General features: G+C 44.2%; 1 long non-coding RNA gene and 2 pseudogenes across 3 annotated transcripts; 1 reads left to right on the top strand and 2 right to left on the bottom strand.

Annotated features, from left to right (window-relative positions):
- The first annotated feature begins 14,675 nt into the window (after positions 1-14,675).
- Positions 14,676-17,280, top strand: LOC125540108. 3 transcript variants are annotated; one of them, XR_007297190.1, is made up of 4 exons: positions 14,676-15,520; positions 16,266-16,344; positions 16,710-16,801; positions 16,966-17,280. It is a non-coding gene; the product is annotated as an uncharacterized LOC125540108 (long non-coding RNA). The 3 variants fall into 3 exon arrangements; XR_007297189.1 differs by having other exon boundaries at positions 14,676-16,344; XR_007297188.1 differs by lacking the exon at positions 16,266-16,344 and having other exon boundaries at positions 14,681-15,520.
- Positions 17,281-19,414: 2,134 nt separating this feature from the next.
- Positions 19,415-21,978, bottom strand: LOC125538170 (annotated as a pseudogene).
- Positions 21,979-22,710: 732 nt separating this feature from the next.
- On the bottom strand, positions 22,711-23,467 carry LOC125538169 (annotated as a pseudogene).
- Between the last annotated feature and the right edge of the window lie 358 nt (positions 23,468-23,825).

The following is a 23,825-nucleotide window of genomic DNA, read 5'->3' as shown; positions in this document are numbered from 1 at the left end:
CTCCCTGGGCGGCCTTCAGCTCCTCACAAGCTTGGCGGAACCAAGTTTGCGCCTCGACGACGCGTCCCTTGAGGTCCGCCCCGCCTTATCCACCGTTGCCATCCTGAACTTGACCTTGTCCAGGCAGGCGCGGTGGAGCGCCTGGAGCTTTCGAAACTGGCGCCCATGGCCTGGAGAAGCCTCTCCTTCGGAGAACCGTCGCCACCGGCGCTTGGCTCGTCGACGACCTCGAGCCCGGCGGCGGCAAGCACCTCCTCGTCGAACACCTCTCCCTCGATGGGCGCCCTGGAGCTCGACGCCCCTGGAAGGTGGACGAAAAGATCATCGTTCACCTTCAGATACCTGCCGGAGCCAGAGGCATCAGAGGAGGAAGGCTAGTCATCGACCACCTCCTCCTCGGCAGCGGACTTGCCGGCCTCCTCGGCAGTAGCCATACCGGGCTCCCCGGCAGGCCCCTTGGCGGCGTCCTCAGCAGCGCCCTTGGCGGCCTCCTCGGCGGCGATCTTCTCGGCCTCCGCCTTGGTGGCCTTGGCGACATCCTCGATGGCGGTGTCTATATCCTCCTAGCCTGCCGATGGAGGATCTGGATATCGAGAAGGGGATGAAGCGAAGCCAAGACCAAGATTCAGAAAGAAGAGAAAAAGAAAAGGGATGGGAGGAGAGTGGCTTACCCGTGCCGGCCTGGGAAGAAGAGGCCCCATCCCCGCCAACATCCGGCGCCGAGGTGTGGCCACCAGTGCCCAAGCTTGCCTCCTCCTCCTCTGTGTGCATGGGCTCGGTGCTTGGCGCCCTTGCCGAGGACACCCCTCAGGGCGGCGTGGTTGACGGAGGTGGCGTGTTGGGGGTAGCCCTCAGTGGCTCCTCCTGCTGCTATCCTCCTCCTGCGATCACGGCAAGGTCAGTACCAAGAATCGTACCCCCGACACACGTTGACGAGGGGCGGGTGATGAGCTTACGCTGGGGGTTGTGCCGGGGGCTGCTGTCCGGACTGCTTAACACCACCAGCGGTGTACCGGAAGTGCCTGCCAGGGGCTGGCTGCCCGTCGAGGACCTGGCCCTCTTCACCCTCTGGGCCAGTGTCTCCACATCACTGCCAAGATGAAGACAAGTCAAGAAAAGAAGCACGGTCCGAAGGGACGGAGATGAAAAAAGTGGAGGCACTTACTCATCCTCCGCTTCTTCTTCCGCTGTCTTCCTCTTCCTCCTCGGGCTAAGAGACCCGAGGTCGAAGAAGACCTCCATGTCATCACCTGTAGGAGGAGGGGAAGCAGGTGGAGTTGGGCAACGCTTGGACGAAGAAGAGGCAGATGATTTCTTCTTTGCCACCGCGGCCTTCACCAATTTATTCGCCGCCGCGGCCCTCGTTTGGTGCGCGGACGTCTCCTGGGCATGTCAGGGTTGCACGGCCCTGCCGGGCTGAACCGGCTCGCTGGAGCTGGCCCGCTGCAGGACTCGCTCTCTCCCCGTGGCTGGAGGGTCGACGGCCTCGGCCTCCTCCTCCTCTTCCTCCTCCTCCTTCGACGGCTCGTTGTCATCGTCTTCAATAAGAGGGGCCCCGGTGCCAGCGCTGCTGGCCTCCCCAGTAGACTACGCTCACTGGGCGAGCTCCCTCTCCTCTTTGGCCGCCACGGCTTTGTCCTCCACGCCGCTGGCGCTGCCGGCCTCCTTGGCGAGCTCCGCCTCTGCCGCCCTGGCGGCGATGTAGTCCAGCTCCGCCTGGGTGGTGTCCTAGATGAGCCGCGGCTCGTCGCGGACGTACTTCTCCTCCAGGGTGTCAAAGAACTCCTACACTTGATCCTTCAGTGGCTCAGCCCAATTTGGGACGAGGCTGTGCACGTTGAACTCTGGCATCATGGCGATGATGTCGTTTCGGCGCGAGTTATTGCTTAGTGGGACCACCCCACCGGCAACCCAAACAAGGGCCCCTTGGTGAACTTGCCGGGCTTCGTGGCCTTGCCAGACCTCTCAGCCTTGCCGTCGCGGTTCACGTCAAGCTGGAAGAGCCGCTGGCATAAGTGGGCGTGCTCCATCACCGTGAGGTTGTGGTCGAGGCCGGGGCCGGGGCGAAGCCTCATGATATCGGCCGCATTCGTGAAGAGCCATGCCGACCTCCCCTTGTTATGCAGCAGAGCGATTCGGCGGCGGATGAAATCCGCCCCGATCATCTCAAGGGTGAGCCCGACCTTGGTGAGGCGAAGAATCCTGGTGGTGGTGACCGTGAGCTTCGCGCCGTCGGCATCGACATTGCTCTAGTTTTTTTTCACAAACCGAAGGCGCTTGGCGAACCCGGCAGAATTCTTGTGGATCCTCCTCTTCAATCCAGCACCACCGGCCCCGCCACTCCTCCCACCTCTCCTTCTGAGCGCCCTCCGGGTATGTCCCCTTGTACCTCGGGATCCAGGCAACACAACCGGAGATGGCGCCTCCCTTCTGGATCCGAGGGAAGAAGTAGTGGTGGAAGAGCGCCGTGTTAGGATGCACTCCGGCGAAGCCCTCACAGAGATGGGCGAAAAGAGCCATGCACGCCACAGCATTTGGGGGTGAAATCCAGGAGGTGGAAGCCGAAGATATGCATGATGTCATTGAAGAAATCAGAGAAGGGGGGCAGAGGCCGTAGGAAAAGTAATCGACGAAGAACGGATACCGATTCGGGGCGGCTTTGCCGCAGTTGGCGGGGATGACGCGTGTGGCAGGATGCCCCGTCGTTTCTCCCCCCGTCTTGACCCCCCACAGCGGTCTGAAGTTGTCCCGGAGGTGGGCCGCGTCAACCGTCGAGGGGAAGTAGGCGAGCTGCATCCTCCACGCTGCCAACTCATTCTCCGGTGGCTCCGCCCCTCCGGTGTCCTTGGCCGCTCCCTTGACCTTGCTAGTCTTGGGTGCCATGGCGGCTACGAAAGGTGGAAGGGAAAGGGCAGCGAAAATGCGGCAACGACGAGCGAGAGCAGGGGCTTGAGGAGGAAGAAGGAAGGGACGGCGGTTCCAAGATTGGAGAAGGCACATGGGGTAAATGAGCAGCGCGCCCACAGTCGTTCCTTTTTACGGGGAAGGCGCGGGCCGCCTCTTTACCATGATGGGATGCATGCATGCGGAAACCGCCCCACGCATGACCCCCACGTCATGCACGACCCTCCACGTCGCGCGTTCAACGCAGGGCGTGGGGAAGCGCAGCGGACGAGAAGTTACTGCGGTAAAATCCGCCCTACCTGCCCGCGCACCGTTCTGGGCCTAGCCCAACAACACGGTGCACTTATGTGTGGCCCAGGCCCGGGGGCTCCTGTCGGTGTACAAAAGTAGGGGCTCTTCTTTTGACCCCTTTACTTGTGCACGGGCAATCAGAGCCGCGCGCCACGGCCACACTTAGTAGGGCAGAGGAGGGAAGCCGGAGAGAATCCGAAGCACGAGGCAACCAAGGCAACGCCAAGACCAGAAGCGCAGGAGAGCAAGAGGGCGAGGTGGACTCCCGCAGCAAGATCCTTGCCGAGGCAGCCTCCGCAGCCCCGGCAAGAGCCTTGCCGGGGCAACTTGCCCGATGCCAGCGGAGTGAGCCACCCATGAGCCCACAAGCTCCAATCCAACCAACTACATTGGAACCAAGGCTCGGGAGGCGCCTCTGTGGTGGCATGCAAATCTTCGTCAAGATCATAAACATGTGAGATCAGATGAGGACCAGAAGACGGCGACCCTTGGCGGGATCCTAGCCGAGGAAATCCACAAGACCCCCGGCAAGACCCTTGCTGGGGACGACTGTGATGACCCACAAGTATAGGGGATCTATCATAGTCCTTTCGGTAAGTAAGAGTGTCGAACCCAACAAGGAGCAGAAGGAAATGATAAGCGGTTTCCAGCAAGGTATTCTCTGCAAGTACTGAAATAAGTGGTAACAGATAGTTTTGTGATAGGATAATTTGTAATGAGCAACAAGTAACAAAGGTAAATAAAGTGCAGCAAGGTGGCCCAATCCTTTTTAGAGCAAAGGACAAGCCTGGACAAACTCTTATATACAGAAAAGCGCTCCCGAGGACACATGGTAATATCATCAAGCTAGTTTTCATCACGTTCATAAGATTCGCGTTCGGTACTTTGATAATCTGATATGTGGGTGGAACGGTGCTTGGGCGCTGTCCTTACTTGGACAAGCATCCCACTTATGATTAACCTCTATTGCAAGCATCCGCAACTACAACAAAAGTATTAAGGTAAACCTAACCATAGCATGAAACATATGGATCCAAATCAGCCCCTTACGAAGCAACGCATAAACTAGGGTTTAAGCTTCTGTCACCCTAGCAACCCATCATCTACTTATTACTCCCCAATGCCTTACTCTAGGCCCAAATAATGGTGAAGTGTTATGTAGTCGACGTTCACATAACACCACTAGAGGGATGACATCATACATCTCATCAAAATATCGAACGAAGACCAAATTCACATGACTACTAATAGCAAGACTTCTCCCATGTCCTCAGGAACAAACGTAACTACTCACAAAGCATATTCATGTTCATAATCAGAGGGGTATTAATATGCATATAGGATCTGAACATATGATCTTCCACCAAATAAACCAACTAGCATCAACTACAAGGAGTAATTAACACTACTAGCAACCCACAGGTACCAATCCCGGACTTGGAGATAGGAATTGAATGCAAGAGATGAACTAGGGTTTTGAGATGAGATGGTGCTGGTGAAGATGTTGATGGAGATTGCCCTCTCCCGAAGAGAGGAGCGTTGGTGATGACGATGGCGATGGTTTCCCCCTCCCGGAGAGAAGTTTCCCCGGCAGAACAGCTCCGCCAGAGCCCTAGTTTGGTTCCGCCAAGGTTCTGCCTCGTGGCGGCGGAGTTTCGTCCGAGAAGATGGCTTATGATTTTTTCCCATCAAAAGACCTCATATAGCAGAAGATGGCCATCGGAGGGCCACCAGGGGGCCCATGAGGTAGGGGGGCGCGCCCAGGGGGTAGGGCGCGCCCCCCACCCTCGTGGGTAGGGTGTGGCCCCCCCGGTGAACTTCTTCCGCTGAGTATTTTTTATATATATTCTGAAAACGCCTTCCGTGAAGTTTCAGGACTTTTGAAGCTGTGCAGAATAGGTCTATAATAATTGCTCCTTTTCCAGCCCAGAATCCCAGCTGCCGGCATTCTCCCTCTTTATGGAAACCTTGTAAAATAAGATAGAATAGGCATAAGTATTGTGACATAATGTGTAATAAAAGCCCATAATGCAATAAATATCGATATAAAAGCATGATGCAAAATGGACGTATCAGACATAGCATACAATAGGACTGGTAAACAACATAGCATACTTTATAGAACCTATGACTGAGGCATAGGGAATGACTTATCATTCTCTTTCTATTTTCTGCTGTGGTCGGGTTTTGAGTCTTTACTCAAGTTCACACCTTGCAACACAGGCATGAACTCCTTCTTTGACTATTCCATTTTGAACTACTTCAAAATCTTGTCAAGGTATGTACTCATTGAAATAACTTATCAGGCGTCTTGATCTATCTCTATAGATCTTGATGCTCAATGTGTAAGCACCTTCATCGAGGTCTTTCTTTGAAAAACTCCTTTCAAATACTCCTTTATGCTTTCCAGAAAATTCTACATTCTTTCCGATCAACAATATGTCATTCACATATACTTATCAGAAATGTTGTAGTGCTCCCACTCACTTTCTTGTAAATACAGGATTCACCACAAGTCTGTATAAAACCATATACTTTGATCACTTTATCAAATCATATATTCCAACTCCGAGATGCTTGCACCAGTCAATAGATGGATCGCTGGAGCTTGCTCACTTTGTTAGCACCTTTAGGGTCGATAAAACCTTCTGGTTGCATCATATACAACTCTTCTTTTTAAGAAATCCATGAAGGAATACAGTTTTGACATCCATTTGCCAGATTTCATAAAATGCGGCAACTACTAACATGATTCAGACACACTTTTAAGCATCGATACGAGTGAGAAAATCTCATCGTAGTCAACACCTTGAACTTGTCGAAAACACTTTGCGACAATTCAAGCTTTGTAGATAGTAACACTACTATCAGTGTCCGTCTTCCTCTTGAAAATCCATTTATTCTTAATGACTCACCGATCATCGGACAAGTCAATCAAAGTCCATACTTTGTTCTCATACATGGATCCAATCTCAGATTTCATGGCCTCAAGCCATTTCGTGGAATCTGGGCTCATCATCGCTTCCTCATAGTTCGTAGGTTCGTCATGTTCAATTAACATGACCTCTAGAATAGGATTACCATACCACTCTGGTGCGGATCTCACTCTGGTTGACCAGCGAGGTTCGGTAGTAACTTGATCTGAAGTTACATGATCATCATCATTAGCTTCCTCACTAATTGGTGTAGGAGTCACTGAATCAGATTTCTGTGATGATCTACTTTCCAATAAGGGAGCAGGTACAGTTACCTCATCAAGTTATACTTTCCTCCCACTCACTTATTTCGAGAGAAACTCCTTCTCTAGAAAGGATCCATTCTCAGCAATGAATGTCTTGCCTTCGGATCTGTGATAGAAGGTGTACCCAACTGTCTCCTTTGGGTATCCTATGAATACACATTTCTCCGATTTGGGTTTGAACTTATCAGGATGGAACTTTTTCTTATAAGCATCGCAACCCCAAACTTTAAGAAACGACAACTTTGGTTTCTTGCCAAACCATAGTTCATACAGTGTCATCTCAACGGATTTAGATGGTGCCCTTTTTAACGTGAATGCAGCTGTCTCTAATGCATAATCCCAAAACTATAGTGGTTAATCGGTAAGAAACATCATAGATTACACTATATGCAATAATAGTATGGTTATGACGTTCAGACACACCATTATGCTGTGGTGTTCCAGGTGGCACGATTTTGTGAAACTATTCCACATTGTTTTAATTGAAGACCAAACTCGTAACTCAAATATTTGTCTCTGCGATCAGATCGTAGAAACTTTATTTTCTTGTCACGATGATTTTCCACTTCACTCTAAAGTTCTTTGAACTTTTCAAATGTTTCAGACTTATGTTTCATCAAGTAGATATACCCATATCTGCTCAAATCATCTGTGAAGGTCAGAAAATAACGATACCCGCCGCGAGCCTCAACACTCATCGGACTGCATACATCAGTATGTATTATTTCCAATAAGCTAGTTGCTCACTCCATTGTTCCGGAGAATGGAGTTTTAGTCATCTTGCCCATAAGGCATGGTTCGCAAGCATCAAGTGATTCCAAAATCCCATCAGCATGGAGTTTCTTCATGTGCTTTATACCAATATGAACTAAACGGCAGTGCCATAAATAAGTTGCATTATCATTATTAACTTTGCATCTTTTGGCTTCAATATTATGAATATGTGTATCACTACGATCGAGATCCAACAAACTACTTTTATTGGGTGTATGACCATCGAAGGTTTTATTCATGTAAACAGAACAACAATTATTCTCTGACTTTAAATGAATAACCGTATTGCAATAAACATGATCAAATCATATTCATGCTCAACGCAAACGCCAAATAACATTTATTTAGGTTTAACACTAATCCCGAAAGTATAGGGAGTGTGCGATGATGATCATATCAATCTTGGAACCACTTCCAACACACATCGTCACTTCACCCTCAACTAGTCTCTGTTTATTCTGTAACTCCTGTTTCGAGTTACTAATTTTTAGCAACTGAACAAGTATCAAATACCCAGGGGCTACTATAAACACTAGTAAGGTACACATCAATAACCTGTATATCAAATATACCCTTGTTCACTTTGCCATCCTTCTTATCCACCAAATATTCAGGGCATTTCCGCTTCCAGTGACCATTTCCTTTGCAGTAGAAGCACTCAGTTTCAGGCTTTAGTCTAGCTTTGGGCTTCTTCATGGAAGTGACAACTTGCTTGCCATTCTACATGAAGTTCCCTTTCTTTCTCTTTGCCCTTTTCTTGAAACTACTGGTCTTATTAATCATCAACACTTGATGCTCTCTCTTGATTTCTACCTTCATCGATTTCATCATCATGAAAAGCTCGGGAATCGTTTTGTCATCCCTTGCATACTATAGTTCATCACGAAGTTCTTCTAACTTGGTGATGGTGACTAGAGAATTCTGTCAATCACTATTTTATCTGGAAGATTAACTCCCACTTGATTCAAGCGATCGTAGTACCCAGACAATCTGAGCACATGCTCACTGCTTGAGCTATTCTCCTCCATCTTTTAGCTATAGAACTTGTTGGAGACTTCATATCTCTTAACTCGGGTATTTGCTTGAAATATTAACTTCAACTCCTGGAACATCTCATATGGTCCATGACGTTCAAAACATCTTTGAAGTCCCGATTCTAAGCGTTAAGCATGGTGCACTCAACTATCAAGTAGTCATCATATTGAGCTAGCCAAACGTTCATAACATCTGCATCTTCTCCTGCAATAGGTCTGTCACCTAGCGGTGCATCAAGGACATAATTCTTCTGCGCAACAATGAGGATAATACTCAGATCATGGATCCAATCCGCATCATTGCTACTAACATCTTTCAACTTAGTTTTCTCTAGGAACATATCAAAACTAAAATAGGGGAGCTAAACGCGAGCTATTGATCTACAACATAGATATGCTAATACTACTAGGACTAAGTTCATGATAAATTAAAGTTCAATTAATCAAATTACTTAAGAACTCCCACTTAGATCAACATCCCTCTAATCATCTAAGTGATCACGTGATCCAAATCAACTAAACCATGTCCGATCATCACGTGAGATGGAGTAGTTTTCAATGGTGAACATCACTATGTTGATCATATCTACTATATGATTCACGCTCGACCTTTCGGTCTCCAGTGTTCTGAGGCCATATCTGCATATGCTAGGCTCGTCAAGTTTAACTGAGTATTCTGTGTGTGCAAAACTGGCTTGCACCCGTTGTAGATGGACGTAGAGCTTATCACACCCGATCATCACGTGGTGTCTGGGCACGACGAACTTTGGCAATGGTGCATACTCAGGGAGAACACTTTTATCTTGAAATTTAGTGAGAGATTATCTTATAATGCTACCATCAATCAAAGCAAGATAAGATGCATAAAAGATAAGAATCACATGCAATCAAAATATGTGACATGATATGGCCATCATCATCTTGTGCCTTTGATCTCCATCTCCAAAGCATTGTCATGATCTCCATTGTCACCGACATGACACCGTGATCTCCATCATCTTGATCTATATCAATGTGTCGTCACATGTTCGTCTCGCCAACTATTGCTCTTGCAACTATAGCTCGCATAGCGATAAAAAGCAATTATTTGGCACTTGCATCTTATGCAATAAAGAGACAACCATAAGGCTTCTGCCAGTTCCGATAACTTCAACAAAACATGATCATCTCATACAACAACTTATATCTCATCACATCTTGACCATATCACATCACAACATGCCCTGCAAAACAAGTTAGACGTCCTCTACTTTGTTGTTGCAAGTTTTACGTGGCTGCTACGGGCTGAGCAAGAACCGTTCTTACCTACGCATCAAAACCACAACGATAGTTCGTCAAGTTAGTGCTGTTTTAACCTTCTCAAGGACTGGGCGTAGCCACACTCGGTTCAACTAAAGTTGGAGAAACTGACACCCGCCAGCCACCTGTGTGCAAAGCACGTCGGTAGAACCAGTCTCGCGTAAGCGTACGCGTAATGTCGGTCTGGGCCGCTTCATCCAACAATACCGCCGAACCAAAGTATGACATGCTAGTAAGCAGTATGACTTGTATCGCCCACAACTCACTTGTGTTCTACTCGTGCATACAACATCTACGCATAAAACCAGGCTCGAATGCCACTGTTGGGGACCGTAGTAATTTCAAAAAAATTCCTAAGCACACACAAGATCATGGTGATGCATAGCAATGAGATGGTAGAGTGTGTCCACGTACCCTCATAGACCAAAAGCGGAAGCGTTAGCACAACGCGGTTGATGTAGTCGTACGTCTTCACGATCCAACCGATCAAGTATCGAACGCACGACACCTCCGAGTTCAGCACACGTTCAACTCGATGACGTCCCTCGAACTCCAATCCAGCCGAGCTTTGAGGGAGAGTTCCGTCAACACGACGGCGTGGTGACGATGTTGATGTTCTACTGTCCAGGGCTTCGCCTAAGCACCACTACAATATTATCGAGGTGGACTATGGTGGAGAGGGGCACCGCACACGGCTAAAAGATCCAAGAGATCAATTGTTGTGTCTATGGGGTGCCCCTCTCCTCCGTATATAAAGGAGGGGAGGAGAGGGCCGGCCAAAGGGAGGAGGCGCGCCCTAGGGGTGAGTCCTACTCCCACCGGGAGTAGGACTCCTCCTTTTCCTATTTGGAGAGGGAGAGGGAAGGAAGAGGAAGGAGGGAGGAAGGAAAGGGGGGGCCGGCCCCCTCCCAATTCGGATTGGGCTTGGGGGGGCGCCCCCTCTCTTGCTCCTTTCCCCTCCTTTCCACTAAAGCCCATTAAGGCCCATATACCTCCCGAGGGGTTCCGATAACCTCCCGGTGCTCCGGTATTATTCGGATCTCACCCGGAACCATTCTGGTATCCAAATATAGTCGTCCAATATATCGATCTTTATGTCTCGAACATTTCGAGACTCCTCGTCATGTCCATGATCACATCCGGGACTCCTAACTATCTTCGGTACATCAAAAACTATAAACTCATAATATAACCGTCATCGAACTTTAAGCGTGCGGACCCTACGGGTTCGAGAACTATGTATACATGACCAAGACACGTCTCCGGTCAATAACCAATAGCGGAACCTGGATGCTCATATTGGCTCCTACATATTCTATGAAGATCTTTATCGGTCAAACCGCATAACAACATACGTTTGTTCCCTTTGTCATCGGTATGTTACTTGCCCGAGATTCGATCGTCGGTATCTCAATACCTAGTTCAATATCGTTACCGGCAAGTCTCTTTACTCATTCCATAACACATCATCCCGCAACTAACTCATTAGTTGCAATGCTTGCAAGGCTTAAGTGATGTGTATTACCGAGTGGGCCCAAAGACACCTCTCCGACAATCGGAGTGACAAATCCTAATCTCGAAATACACCAACCCAACAAGTACCTTTGGAGACACCTGTAGAGCACCTTTATAATCACCCAGTTATGTTGTGACGTTTGGTAGCACACAAAGTGTTCCTCCGGTAAATGGGAGTTGCATAATCTCATAGTCATAGGAACATGTATAAGTCATGAAGAAAGCAACAGCAACAAACTAAACGATCAAGTGCTAAGCTAACGGAATGGGTCAAGTCAATCACATCATTCTCCTAATGATGTGATCCCATTAATCAAATGGCAACTCTTTGTCTATGGCTAGGAAACATAACCATCTTTGATCCATGATCTAGTCAAGTAGAGGCATACTAGTGATACTCTGTTTGTCTATGTATTCATACATGTATCATGTTTCTGGTTAATACAATTCTAGCATGAATAATAAACATTTATTATGATATAAGGAAATAAATAATAACTTTATTATTGCCTTTAGGGCATATTTCCTTCAAGATCCGCTCTTCGCACAACCTCGCGCCCGCCAACCGTAGAAGGGATCCCAGTGACCCCATAGGTGTCGTTTCCACCGACAATATCACTGTGATACAATTTTGAATGTGTATGCTTATGTGAGAAAAGGCCACATCGAGTGAAGATTTTTGTGTCCAAATGAAGCTGAAAAACTGTTGATTGATGTATCTGTGTACCTGAATTTTTGAAACAACACCTCTCTATTTACATAAAAAAACACGTGTCTCGTTTCAGGAAGCTGGGACTGAAGGGGAAGAGAGCTATGTCCAAGGGAACTTCTCTGTCGATAATCATGAATATTCAGATGGTTTGTTTCATGTTGATGATGCGATGCAAAATGATTTAGATGACGGGGATGTTTCATCGCAGCCACTACCACCCTATGTTGGCATGGTGTTTGATACAATTGAGGATGCCAAGAAATTCTACAATGACTATGCCTTCAAGTTGGGGTTCGGCACACATATATCTTCTACAAAGTACAACCAGAAGAGAGGCCAGAAACAAGAGGATGTGTTAATGATCAAGAGGGTCTTTGGGTGTGTGCACGCTAGAAAGCCCGATAAACCGGAAACAAGTCGCCAGGGGAAGTTCTTGGTCCTAGTCCAAGATGTTTTGCATTCCCTGTGCTTGAGCAAAAAACATTCATAATTTCCTTTCATTGTTGCAACCTTGATGATGTATTTAGATTCTATTTCAATTTGGAAAACGTATGTTACACTAAAACAGAAAAAATAAGAGATCTCATATTTGGACTTGAGACATTCACGATAGCTCACATTTTGTCTTTTGAATTTTTTTGAGGTATGTGCCATATTTCCAGTACTACTCCAGCACAGAATGTGTTGTTTGTTATATGATTCATGTTGTACATTTTGTCCTCCTTGGCATATACATGAACCTGGCATATACATGAATGTACCGTTTGCTTCATGTTGTGACATCATGTTTTTACTGCTCAGAAAAGCTATTCTATAGATGACTGATGATACATGATGGTTTCATTGTGCATTCTTGCTACAACATGTTTCCCCAGAGCACATAATAATACAAGTAGGATTCATTGTTTCAGCAAAAAAATACCAATAAGGAAGGAAACAAACTACAAAAAAGCCAGTCATTTTCATTGCCAACTCTGCATCCACCTATAGTTCACATTGATAGCTAAGCATGGCTAATGCTCCAGCATTTTCAAGAAAAGAGGGGAAAAGGGGACATGCCCCAGCATGATACATGCTCCAGCTTGAGTTTCGCAAAAAGACAACTAGCTAGTTAACAGAAACTTGTTGTTTCAGTTACATAAAAGACTGTAGAGTACACAAGGACCTGCAAAAGCCTAAAAACTAAACTAGCAAGATCTTATTTCGGAAACAGCATCTTCTACGAGCTTCTCAATAGTTTCTAGAACTCTTCGGCTGAGTTGACTGTGTTTTGAGGATGTTTGAATAGCTTCGCCACAATGAATCACTACACCACGACACTACATTCCCTACAGACATGTGTTGGGAAAAGTCACTTTCGGCGACCGACTGTTGGTTGGAAAAACTTGTGACGAACAATCGGTCGGGAAAACTTGTAAACAGGAACGGACAGTTGGTTGGGAATGTGAGCACAATTATTGTCAAAGGATGGGTCGGGAAAGCTCTAAAGCCCATCCATACATCGGTCGGGAAATAACCCCGACCAACGGTCTGTAGGAAATGGGCCAGCGCGCGCGTATAGAAATTTTAGCGCCCCCTTTTGGCCCAAAGCCCGCGAAATGTTTCCCCACAACACATTAGTCACCACGCACGGGAGAGGCAAATCCCTATCCCCTTTCTCATTCCCCACGCGCGCCACCATGGGCACCCGCTGCTGGCCTCTCCACCCGGCGTTCGCGCTACCCTGCCCCCCGCACTACCCTGCTGGCTTGCTGCCCCCACACGCTCAAACCCTCTTCTCAACCCCAGTGCTCTCTCCTCACCTCGTCGTCGTCACGGCGGGCACCGTGTAGATCTGGGGCTTAATTTGCTGCAGATCCCAAGAGCGACGGGGCTTAACCTGCTGTAGACGGGGGAGACAGGGCGGGCACCGTGACGAAGCACTCCCTAGAGGCGCTGGTGCTTACCTCTTGTGGAAGCTTTCAAGGTTGGGATCCCGGCGAGCGACGTCATCAACTCCGGCACTTACCTCGACTCCCAGGTTCCCGTTCCTCCTTGCAAAAAGAGAGACTTGACTAGAGTATCACCTGTTCATCTTTCACCTTTTTCGTCCCATCCTCCTAGATGAGCATGGCAGAAGAAAGTGACGAGATTGCTACTAAGACAAGGCTGTTGTCACTTGAACTGTTGCAGGTTAGTTTACATCCTGGAGGCTGCTAATTTTGATTTTGTTTGTTTAGATGATATCTGCTAATTCTTTTACCTTCAGGGATTGTTACACTTGCGCCCGTGCATACGTGCTCATGTGCATCCATGTGTGGCTCTCTAATCAGATCCAGCCACTGCCTCCCTATACAGCAGGGGCCAAACTATGCGCCGCCCTACGCATAGTCGGATCTCTAATCAGATGAGCTGCCTCCACTATTGTACGCATGTTAAGCTGGGACGATAAAATTGCATGTGGCAAGTGATTGACCATCTACTGATTGATTTTGCAGATCTAGCAATCTGGATAGCTAAATATGTTATATAGCGGCCTCTATGATTTAGGACGTCTTGTTTTTCGGGAAATGATTCAGGGCATCTGAAACATGTGGAAAAACATATATAGCATTAGATAATTAATCTCACAGTTGGTCATATTATGATGCTCAGTAAACTTAAATAAGTTATACGGTTAACTTTTATGTCTTTGTCATGCTTCCCAGAAAAGATAATGGTAATCACAATAATATGCCACTATTTATGAAGAAAAACACTTGTTGTACTATATTTGCAGCACTCAGTTGCATGGTTCTCTTGGTTCTTTAAAATATATAGGTTAACTTGAGCTAATTTCTTAGCATGTGTATGAGCATAGTTACGAGGCATCCAAAGCAAGGAGAGGTTAATTTCTTAGCATGTGTATGAGCATAGTTACGAATGTATGGGATGAACAGAACAATTTCCAATTTGACCCGTATTTGGTCACGCAAGGTTAGCTTTTCTATAGCTTTTATTGATGAATTTGAAAATACATACAATGCCTTCTGAATCTGAGCAATATCCCCACAATTTTTTTCTGTATCACAAAGAGACCACCATGATGAGTATGTGTTCCAATGAGCAAGTGGTGCTAGCGTAACTCATGAATAAGGGAACACTATATCAAGGCTGTGAAGAAGGCTACCATCGAGACAAAGAGCGATCACCCCAAGGGTTAATGCGTGGCGTAGAAGGTTATCAAAAGAACTATGTCATTTTTTAAAATTAATTTCCTAGACAAGTACACTCGCACATGCATCTTTGCGACAAAATAAAAACTGCACTACTCTCTCTCTCTCTCATCTAATGTTATCAGAAGTACTAATTGTGGATTTCATCGCTATTTTCTCCAAAAACTCTGTTTAGTATCCCTTCCAATGTAAGTTTATTACTATGTGATTAGAGAAATTAAGAGGTATATGCGCATACTATAAGATCATGATCAGTGGTGTACAGAAATCCTATGAAGTGAAATACACAACGTATTTTATATATACTATCTGTCGTTAAATTCCAATGTATGTATATTGAGATATTTGTTGGAAGTGTCATTAATGCAAACCATTGTGCTGTAATACTTCACGCAGGATATCTAAAGGGAACTCTTTTAAATTATGGTCTTATTCTACAACTATGATTAAGGGAGTATGCACGGGTTGATGAAAATGTCGCACAATTAATTCTATGTTGTATCACCCAATGGACAGCAGCTTCCTTGACTTTATTTTGTTCTCATCTAGTGGCATGGTATTCTGCCATGTTCCCTTGTCTTTATGTACAGTTTCGATGTCCAGTGAAAAGACCAAATCATTTACTTAGTCGCTCTTGGCCTGTTCTGCTATCATGGTTTTACTGATGTTCACATTCCAAATTAACAATTAGTTGCTAGTGGGTGTTGTCCTTGCTGAAATGCTCACTTTATGGATTCCAAAGCTTCTTTTTTTACATCTGAGCGTTGGAGTGCTTCCAATTAAAGGACTTGTATTATTATGCATGGCTAATTAATACACTTCTATAACTATGGAATTTTGATATTTGTTGTACTAAAACTCCACTATGACAACCGGTGCACAACAACAACTTTGTAATCCATGTGAGCTTCTAGGTTCTGGCTTTGTAGTGTGCATCATATCTAGCTAAAAAATGTAATGATGTGAAACTATGTTAGATCTTGCTGGTGTGCTGCTTGTCAACCTTGCTATGTTGTTGTCTGCTGAATTCTGGGTGTACATCGACGCAAATGAACATGGAAACAACTTCAGAACTATTCTTCACATTTTTTGACTAAAAATTCGAACCACTGAACATGATCACTTCCATATCTCTGAAATGAGAATTTACTCAAGTTTCTATTCTGCTAGCGATAGTTTTGTTGTCATGTTCATATAAGAAAATGCCAAATACAAATGGCCTTCATTAGCATTACTATATTAGCAACACAATATGTAGTAGCAAACCCCAACATAAATGATATCTTTAGTTCCTATGACAGATATAGATGGATTATTAGTTCATAAAGCAAGCGATACAGCAAAAAAACTAAGTGTTATGTATTTGTGAATCAGAAAAAGGTGAACTCTCTCTCTTTCTCTCTCTCTCTCTCTCTCTCTAGGGTCTCTTGAACATATTCACTTCTTCCTGCATGATTTCTCTCCCCTTTTTAGATTTATTTTTGTGTTTGCCAACTTCGTAGTTTTACTTATATTCCAGTGAGCTCTGTTCTATACTGGTGTAGTTATGTTTGTAATGTTTTTTCTCCTTGTGTGCTGATTTTGCAATGGTAATTGGTTTCTGTACTCTGCAAGCCTGATGATGCTAATTGAAATATCCTTTATCATGTTGCAGATGCTTAGCAAATGCTTTCGCTGCTACCTGTTCTTAATCAGTTGCTACTTTTTCTTAATCATCCGATTTCTTACTCCTTTCATTTATGTAGGAATGGCATGTAGGTAGTTATCCCCCATGGGCACATAGACCAGGATACATTGTATCTCAGGATATAGGAAACACAAAAGAGGTGTGCTAAAGGTACACGCCCTTCTAAAATTTCTAGAAGGGTACCCCTTTTCCTGTCTCAGTGGTAATGAATTATCTTCAGTTGCTTTGGTATGAAATGATGTTGAAGGCAGCTTAGAGAAAATATAATGGTCTGTAGTTGGTGCGGAATATTTATTGGGTATTTTGACTTGCAGATGTTCAAGCTGGAGAATGTTCTCCAATGGGATGAAGAACGAAGGCTTTGATGTCAAGTGCGAGAATGATGAAATGATCTTGCTGGAAAGCTGTGAGGATGGGTAGTAGTTGCCCACTACAAGGAGCCAAGGCAGATGATGTTTTGCAGAAAACAAAGTGATGAACTTTTGCTCTCAGACAATGAACTATCAAGTTTCCTCTATTTAATTAGTTACATTAGTTTATTTATAGGAAACTTGGCTGCTCATTGGTTCATAACAAATGAACTATTTATATGTGAAAATTAATGAATGTGTATGACTATTGTTTGGTTCTGGTTTAATATTGTTGAATGATGCATGTTATTGTTATGTACGAATATGTAACTTGATGGACATTCTGTTGGTAATGTGAAATCCTGCTATGGGAGGGCTAACAGATGTTGGTCGGCAAAACATACCTTGTCAGACCAGGAAAGGCTAATGCTTGGCCCCATAGGATGTTGGTCGGGAAAGAAGAACCTATCAGATAGTCGGTCGGGAAATCTCTTGGCTGCGCTAATGGATTGTTGGTCGGGAAAGATTACACTGTATGATAGTCGGTCGGGAAAGGCCCATGGCAACCCCAACAGACTGTCGGTTGGGAAAGGCCCACGGCAACCCCAACATACAGTTGGTCGGGAAAGATACACCATAGCTGACAAACAGTCGGTCGGGAAAAATATGTCGGTCGGGAAAGGGTTTTCCCATCTGGACTTTCCCCAACAGACGGTGTCGGTTGGCAATACTCTTTCCCGACCGACTGTGTGTTGGGGGAACTTGTATTCCCGACCAACCTAGTTGTTAGGGATGTAGTGTTGTGGTATAGTGAATGTTTGGACATTGAGCAACGACCTCGTGTCCCGAGCATACAAAAAGAAAAAAATAGAAAAACATCATTAGAAACACAAGATGGGGGATGTTGATAGGAGTCATATTCACAACACTAGTGTTTCGAAAAACAAAAAATGTTATTTAGCTACTCCCTCCTTCCATCTATATAGGGCCTAATACGTTTTTCGAGGCTAACTTTGACCAAATGTTAGAGCAATAATATATGACATGCAACTTACACAAAGCATACCGCAAAATTCGTATGTGAAAGGAGCTTTCAATGATATAATTTTCACATTATACATCTCATGTACTATTAGTCTTGTCAATAGTCAAAGGCGGTCTTGAAAAACGCATTAGGCCCTATATAAATGGAGTACTAGTGTTGCATAGAAAAAATGGTTATACCGTGTTGAATGGCTTCATCACCCTTGCTATTAGATTCCATGTATAGAATAACAAAGAATCCACAATCAAACTTGCCAAAAAAAAGGTACACCTAAAAATGCTTCCTGAAACAAATGTAGAAAGTTGTGGATGCGCACATGAAAGAAAAGAAAAATGAAAAAGATAATAATACGTTGTTGATTGCTGCGGGTACCCCTTTGGGCTGAAACAATCGAACTTGTCAAGATCAAGCTTCCATAGGTTTCGTTCTCGGACCAGAGTTTTGAAGTTTGTTATCTACACATATAATATCAGAAAAATTAAGATATAAAAATATGGCACGGTGACATCTTCTTTGATTGGCACAACATCAATTTGATACGAGAAAAAGAATGAAAATGACCAAACAAAGATGGAAAAAAGCGGTGTAGTTTTCATACCAGATTGCAACATGGGTGCTCAAGGTTGCTGACGTAGTCAGGGTCGTCGCTCCTGGAGTCAAAAAACATTGAATTGTTTTTGCATCAAGTTCGCAACAACAACTTCCCAATGTCCATCCTTGACAATGGTGAAGAAGAGCTGCAATATTAACATTTTTTTCACAAACCCAGATGATGATGCACTAAAAGATAGCTGTGAAAAGATAGCTTATAGCATTATAAAAAATTCAGTAGCATAAAAACTATAAAAATTCAGTCAGAAAGCTATGAACTACAGAAAGCTTACCGGGCAACCGGCTGAATCCTACGAAAGCTCTCTGGAGTCGGAGATGAGGGACTTGTTCAAATCCCCATATCTAACCTACGTAGTATAGTTTACTAGATACATAATAGTCTCAGTAATCACCAATTTTAAAGATACATGAAGCAATGCGGCTTGGAACATACTCTGTTCATCCCATATTAGTTGTCACTAAAATGGATATATGTAGATGTATTTTAGTGTTAGATACATCCGTTTAAGCGATTACTACTATGGGACGGAGGGAGTAGTAGTGTTGAAAAACATGCTATCGGATGCATCATTGTACACATCAGGAGTTCTGTTTTATGGATATTGGGCCAAATAGAAATAGAAACAAATATCCATGTCCTAGTATTTGCCTTGTATAATTCCGAACACACCAATCTAAGATAAATCAATCAGAATGTTTCTTGGGACAAGGCTACGATTTCTTTAATTGGTAGGCATGCTATGGGGCCATTTTTCTTTATCGAGAGTAATATGTGAAGATAGATCTAGAGAAGCCTTCCGATCTTTCAAAACCATAACGATTGTATTTTCCTGGGCGTTGGGTGCAACATAGGATGACACACATGACCAGGAGTATAATTGCTAGGTGGCCTCAAGTGTTGTGAATCTGCAATAACATAGAAGGTCTCAAGCCGTTCGCTAAACATCCAATGTTTCTAGTATGGAGAAATACCATTATTGTTCCATAATCTGTAAGTGTCTAAAATATTCGGGTGCAAAATTTGGAGGACGATGGGAAATGAAGACTTGATCTCTTATGCAAGGAGGATGCCAATGTAAGAAGCCTTGATATTCTCAGGCGTGAGAAAGATGTCGAGGAAATAACCTTTGACCTGGTAGTCGAGGCGGAGGATTCCAAGCATGTAAGTCGTGACCTAGTAGTCTAGGAGGACGATATGGACAATATGAGTCTTGCTCTGCTAATACCAGTGGGGCTGACGAAAATATAGGCCATCATCTACTGGTGCATGATGAGATGAACATGATATGTCATTGATCTGAAAGAAGTGGAGGATGATGTCCATGATAAGCAAGTACCAAAGGAGGACAACGAGGGAATAAGGCTTCCATGTATGTTTTCTCAATACTTAATTCTCCCTTGCATGTATTTACCAGCGATTTTTGGTCCGGCACAACAAACTGATTAATGACTCTTTGTTTGTATCAACTATTGATGTGCCTTTCCAGAAACCATATTTTTCAAGGACACTTACTATGTGCTTCTTTTCAGGACATACATGAATATTTGAACCATATTTCTCCTATAAAGGGGATAAAAGTGTATGTCTCATTTTCCAGATAAGCCTTCCGATATTTTAAAACCATAGCGATTGTTCCCAGACCATGGGTGCGACATGAGACTCCACACACAACCAGGAGCAGAACCGCCAGGTGGCCTCAGGTGTTGTGAATGTGCAATAATATGGTCAGTCTCAACTCATTCGCTAAACATCCAATTTTGTTGGTAAGGAGAAATACCGTTTTTGTTTTCAAGATCTATTAACGGCCTGAAATATTCTGGTGCAAAATTGTTAGGACGATGGGAAATGAAGCCTTGATGTCCAGTGCAAGTAGGATGCCAATGAAAGGTACCTTGATGTTTTAAGGCATGAGGAGGATGTTGTGGATGTAACACTTGACATGGTAGTTCAGTTGAGGTTGCGGAGCATGTAAATCATCACCTAGTAATCCAGGAGGAGTTAATGGAAAATATGAGCCTTGCTCTACTAGTACAAGAGGAGTAGCCAAAAATATAGTCCATCGTCTACTCGTGCATGAAGAGAATAAACATGTATACGATCTTTGGTCTGAAATAAGAGAAGGATGATGTCCATGATAAGAAATTACCAGAGAAGGACAATGATACGTCTCCAACGTATCTATAATTTTTGATTGCTCCATGCTATATTCTCTACTGTTTTGGACATTATTGGGCTTTATTATCCACTTTTATATTATTTTTTGGGACTAACCTATTAACTGGAGGCCCAATATAAAAGTGGGCTGGGCTGGGCCTCCAGTTAATAGGTTAGTCCCAAAAATAATATAAAAGTGGAAAATAAAGCCCAATATTGCCCAAAACAGTAGATAATATAGCATGGAGCAATCAAAAATTATAGATACGTTGGAGATGTATCATGCTTTCACATGAGCTCCCCTGGTATCTTGTATTGTCACAATACTTATCTCTCCCTTGCATGTTTTTCCTAGTAATTTTTGGTCCCATGCAACGAAATGGATTATTGAGTCATGGTTTGTATCAAGTGTTGACGTTCCTTTCCAAAACCCATGTTTTTATAGGACTATTATTATGTCCTTCTATATGGGACATACATAAATATATGAACCACTTTTCTCCTAGAAAGGGGGAGAAGTGTATGTTTCATTTTAGGGAGAAGCCTTCCGATCTTTCAAAACCACAGCGATTCTTCCTGGACCTTGGTTGCAATATGGCACATAACTCATGCCCAAGAGTAGAACCGCTAGGTGGCATCAAGTGTTGTAAACCCACAATAATATATTCAGTCTCAAGTCATTCGCTAAACATCAAATGTTGTTGGTCAGGAGAAATACTGTGGTTATTTCCATGATTTATTAAGGCTTGAAATATTCTGGTGCAAAATTGGGAGGGCGTTGGGAAATCAAGCCTTGATCTCCTGCGCAAGAAGGATGCCAATGCGAGATGCCTTGGCATTCTGGGGCATGAGAAGGATGTCGAGGATGTAACCCTTCACCTGGTAGTTTGGTTGAATATGTCGAGCATGTAATCGTCACCTAGTAGTCCATGAGGAGGATATGAACAATATGATCCTTGCTCCGCTAGTACCAGAGGAGGACGCCAGAAATATAGGCCATCCTCTACTATGCATGAAGAGGATGAAGAGGGTATAATCATTGGTCTAAAACAAGAGAAGGATGATGTCAATGATAAGCAAGTACCAAAGGAGCACAACGATAGAATATGACTTGGTCTAACAGATAATACAAACTTACCATATGTCCCTTCTTGTGCTTCCACATGAGTTCCCTTGTTTTCTTCTATTGTGACAATACTTATCTCTCACTTGCATGTGTTTAGTGGTGATTTTTGGTCCCGTACAACGAAATCGATTATTCGGTGTTGGTTTGCATCAACTATTGATGTGCCTTTCCAAAAGCAAGCAAGTACCAAAGGAGGACAACCATAGAATAAGACTTACAATTATGTGCTCTAACAAATAATACAAACTTACAATATATATATCACTTCTTGTGCTTCCACATGACTTCCCCCGGTTTCTTGTTTTGTCACCATACTTATCTCTCACTTGCTTGTGTTTAATGGTGGTTTTTGGTCCCCGTCAGCCATTCTCGCGGCGGTTCTATCTGCCGGGAGAACCACTATCCCGACAGTTTGTCTGGCCTTTAAAGAGCCTTCTCCCGGCAATTTTTCTGTCCTTACATCAGTATTGTGGTGTAGTGGATTATTGGGTCTTGGTTTGTGTCAACTGTTGGCATGCCTTAACAATGGGAATATTTTTCGAGGACTATTTTTATGTCCTTCTCTCCGGGACATACATAAGTATATGACCCATTTTCCTCCTAGGAAGGGGGAAAAGTCTATGTTCTATTTTCCAAAGAAGCATTCCGATCTTTAAAAACCATATCAATTGTTGACCCTGGGTGAGACATGAAACACAACTCACGATAAGGAGTAGAACCACTAGCTGGACTCAAGTGTTGTGAAGCTGCTATAATATAGTCGGACTCAAGTCATTCGCTAAACATCCAATGTTGTTGGTCAGGACAAATATCGTTGTTGTTTCCATGATCTATTAAGGGCATAAAATATTCTAGCACAAAACTGGGAGTATGATGGGAAATTAAGCCTTTATCTCTCGCGTAAGGATGATGCCAATGAGAGATGCCTTGACATTCTGGGCATGAGGAGGATGTCGAGGATGTATCCCTTGACCTTGTAGTTCAGTTGAGGATGGCGAACATGTAAATTGTCACCTAATAGTCTAGGAGGAGTATATGTACTAAGGCTTTCTCCACAAGTACTAGTGTGGGATGCTAAAAGTATAGGCCATCGTCTACTCGCGCATAAAGAGGATGAACATCATATTATCGTTGATCTCAAAGAAGATAAGGTTAATGTCCATGATAAGTAGGTACCAGAGGAGGAAGACAATATAATAAGACTTACTAACACATAATACAAACTTACCTTATATCACTTCATGTGCTTTCACATGAGAGTTCCCCCAGTATGTTGTATTTTCACAATACTTATCTCTCCCTTCCATGTGTTTAAGAGTGATTTTTGGTTCCATACAACGAAACCGATTATTGAGTCCTTGTTTGTATCGACTGTTGATGTTCCTTTACTAAACCCATGTTTTTATAGGACTATTATTATGTCCTTCTACCCGAGACATACATAAATATATGAACCACTTTTCTCGTAGAAAGTGGGAGGAGTGTATGTTTCATTTTCCAGAGAAGCCTTCCAATCTTTCAAAACCATAGCGATTGTTCCTCGACCTTGGGTGCAATATGGGACACAACTCATGACCAGGAGTAGAACCGCTAGGTGGCCTCAAGTGTTGTGAACCTGCAATAATATAGTCGGTCTCAAGCCTTTCGCTAAACATAAAATGTCTCTGGTTAGGAGAAATACCGTTGTTGTTTCCATGATTTATAAAGGCTTGAAATATTCTGGTGCAAAATTAGGAGGGCTATTGGAAATCAAGCCTTGATCTCCTGTGAAAGAAGGATGTCAATGAAAGACGCCATGACATTCTGGTGCATGAGAAGGATGTCGAGGATGTAACCCTTGACCTGCTAGTTTGGTTGAGGATGTCGAGCATGTAATCGTCACCTAA

Source organism: Triticum urartu, chromosome 2 (assembly GCF_003073215.2).
Source record: "Triticum urartu cultivar G1812 chromosome 2, Tu2.1, whole genome shotgun sequence".
NCBI lineage: Eukaryota > Viridiplantae > Streptophyta > Magnoliopsida > Poales > Poaceae > Triticum > Triticum urartu.
Note: the sequence above shows the minus strand (reverse complement) of the source record. Positions and strands in the feature narration are given on the sequence as shown.